This window comes from Eschrichtius robustus, chromosome 7 (assembly GCF_028021215.1).
Source record: "Eschrichtius robustus isolate mEscRob2 chromosome 7, mEscRob2.pri, whole genome shotgun sequence".
NCBI lineage: Eukaryota > Metazoa > Chordata > Mammalia > Artiodactyla > Eschrichtiidae > Eschrichtius > Eschrichtius robustus.
In genome coordinates this window covers 135,073,562-135,076,808 of record NC_090830.1, presented here as the reverse complement: position 1 = coordinate 135,076,808, position 3,247 = coordinate 135,073,562, and the positions used below count along the sequence as shown (strand labels likewise).

The window sequence follows — 3,247 nt, the reverse complement described above, 5'->3', positions numbered from 1 at the left end:
CCTCTGGGACCTGCCTGATGCACGGCCCACTGGAGGCGACCACTGAGAGCCACCCGGGCCCCCAGCCCACCCCTCATCAGCCACCTCCCCCATCAGCACTCCCCTTCCTCAGAACTCCCCTTCACCTCCCCCAGCCCAAGATGGAGCCCAAGTCCCTCCTCTGATTCCAAGACCCTTCCCAGGAGGCCCAGGGGTCCTCGCATCCTGCTCCCTGAGTGGTCCAGCCTCTTCCCCTCCCCTGAAGGCCCCAGCCACCCCGCCCCAAGGTGATCTGGAGGGAGCTGCTCCACCCCCGACCCCTGGCAGGACACGGGGCCCAGGCCTGGACAGTCAGAATAGGGCGAGCCCTGGCCACGGTGCAAGCTTTGGGGACGGCAAGTGGCCGAGGCCTGGCTCATCAGAGCCAAGGAGACCCACCTGGCAGCCTACGGCTGCACCTGCTGGAAAGGCTCTCTCCTGGGGGAATGAGAGGCTGCTGGGGAAAGAGCCTGTCCAGGCGAAGGGGAAAGGACGGCGGACCTTGACGGCAACGCTGAGCCACTGGATCCCGCTGTTCCCGAACCTTCGGTTACGTAAGTCAAGGAGGCCTCCTGTGAACCCGAGTGGAATGAACCGTGTCTCCACCTCTGACACCCTCAGATCCCTGACAATACACAGCCCGCCTCTCCCAGTCTGCGGGGCGACGTCACACCTTCCTCTGCACTGGGGCCCCCTGGGAAGGCCAGGGGAGTCGTGGAAGAAGGGTCAGCCCACACCCAGGTACAGACCCTCCAGCAGACCCTCCCACAGACGGGCCTGGGAGGCTACAGCCACGTCAGTAATGGGAGCTGCTCCTTCTGCCCCGCCACCGGGACCCCCACCAACTAGCACCGGTGATCAGAGGGGAGTGTGGTGACCTCAGGGCAGCTGCACACCCACCAGCTCCCTGGGGATACGTACCCTGGCTGGGGGTGGGGAACAGAGTGGACCCTCAGCCAGACTCAGAGTGGAGGCAGCAAGGGACTCCTCCCAGAAGGCAGGCCCCCCTCAGGCTCCAGGGGCTGCCCCTTTCCAGGGGGGGCCAAGGGACTCTCCTCATGGGCGCCTAACCGATGTCTCGTATCATTGGCAACAGGGGTCGAGCCCCAGGGTACCAGATACCAATCACCCCACACGTTTCAATGCATATAGTTGCCATCAATCAAGCCCATTACATCCACACAGCCAGGCAATTCCCACCCAACATCGTTCAGGCCATCGGCTCAGAAGTCACTCTGGGAAGCATGGCCACGCTCCCTGCCTGCCAGGTCTGAAAATGGACACAGCACATCGAGCCTGGCTGCTCCAATCTCCAAGCTGCCAGTCACTAAAGAAAGCATAATCTCTGTAAAACACTTACAAATCACTGCTATACTGACACAAAACAAAACAACAACAAAAAATCCATTGCAAAGTAAAATAACCAGGATTGATGTCATTGATTTCTGCCCAGCACAGCCTGCCCATTCAGGATGTGCATTTTACTATAACAAACAATCAATCGTTTGCTAAACAAAAGCATGCCACGTGCAAGAAACACACGTGACTGCCTTCTAAAATACCGCCTGGACGCAGCTGGCCGGGCCGAAACCACACCCAGAGGAACAGGCTGGCGAGACTCAGGCCAAGCAGACACAAGATGGAGGCCCAGCAGTGAGGCCACAGCTCCTCACCTCCAGACTCTGCTCGAGGGTGGAACGTTCAACTCCTGTCGAAACAGACAGAGATAAGCTAGGCTTTCGTGTGATGGAAGCAGATGAGGGGCCTCCATTTCCCGAAGCCCCAAAACTGAACAGGGGGTCAGACACAGGAGGGAGGATAAAGGGGTCAGCCCACCAGGGTGGTGAGAACAGGAAAAGGATGCTCGGTTGGCCTTGTTCTCCGCTTTTCTGTTTTTCTTTTTGCAGACGCCGCCCTGCTCTCATCAGCCTCTGGCCTGCCGTCTCCCTGAGTCCTAACACCATGCCTTCAATTACGTTGCAGAGTTCTGATGGAGAGATGTTTGAAGTTGATGTTGAAACTGTGAAACAATCTGTGACGATTAAGACCATGTTGGAAGATCTGGGAATGGATGATGAAGGAGAAGATCCAGTCCCCTTGCCAAATGTTAATGCAGCAAATATTAAAAAAGGTCATTCAGTGGTGCACCCACCACAAGGTTGATCCTTGTCCTCCTGAGGATGATGAGAACAAAGAAAAGTGACAGATGACATCCCTGCTTGGGATCAAGAATTCCTGAGAGTTGACCAAGGAGCACTTTTTTTTTTTTTTTTTAAGATTGATTGATTGATTGATTGATTGCTATGTTGGGTCTTCGTGTCTGTGCTAAGGCTTTCTCTAGCTGCGGCAAGTGGGGGCCACTCTTCATCGCGGTGTGCGGGCCTCTCACCATCGCGGCCTCTCTTGCTGCGGAGCACAGGCTCCAGACGCGCAGGCTCGGTAGTTGTGGCTCACGGGCTTAGTTGCTCCGCGGCATGTGGGATCTTCCCAGACCGGGGCTCGAACCCGTGTCCCCTGCACTGGCAGGCAGATTCTCAACCACTGCGCCACCAGGGAAGCCCAAGGAGCACTTTTTGAGCTTATACTGGCAGCAAACTACTTAGACATCAAAGGTTTGCTTGATGTTACCTGCAAGACTGTTGCCAATATGATCAAGGGGAAAACTCCTGAGGAGATTCGAAGGACATTCAATATCAAAAATGATTTTACTGAAGAAGAGGAAGCCCAGGTACGCAAAGAGAACCAGTGGTGTGAGGAGAAGTGAAATTTTGTGTCTGATGCTGTAACACTGTAAGGATTGTTCCAAATACTAGTCACACTGCTTTGTTTATAATTGTTGATATTAGAAAAACAGTCCACAAATGCAGCAGCAAATCAGTTGTATTAGCAGAATGTTGTCCTCATTGCATGTGTAGTTTCAGTACAGACTCCAAACTTATGGCTCAGTTTCTTCTAGTATGATCAAAAGTTCTTTTTTCTTTGCTCTGAATAAAACTGAACTGTGGGTTCTCTATAGAAAGTGGCATTTCGGGCTTTCCCTCTTTTTGTAAAGCAATTTCTGCCTAGTTTACTGTCCGGTTAACTTCAGTTTAGTGACTTTTAAAAGTTGGCATTGTAAATAAAACAACTTGCAAAAAATTTTCTGAAATAGAATTAACAACGTATTATCTTTATTCATGAGTTGGAAACTGGAAAAAGGCTACTTGAGGTAAATGTTATCAGAGTGGGG

At 52.9% G+C, this 3,247-nt stretch overlaps 1 pseudogene; it reads left to right on the top strand.

Annotated features, from left to right (window-relative positions):
• The first annotated feature begins 1,980 nt into the window (after positions 1-1,980).
• LOC137767828 (S-phase kinase-associated protein 1-like) lies at positions 1,981-3,037 on the top strand (annotated as a pseudogene).
• The last annotated feature ends 210 nt before the right edge of the window (positions 3,038-3,247 follow it).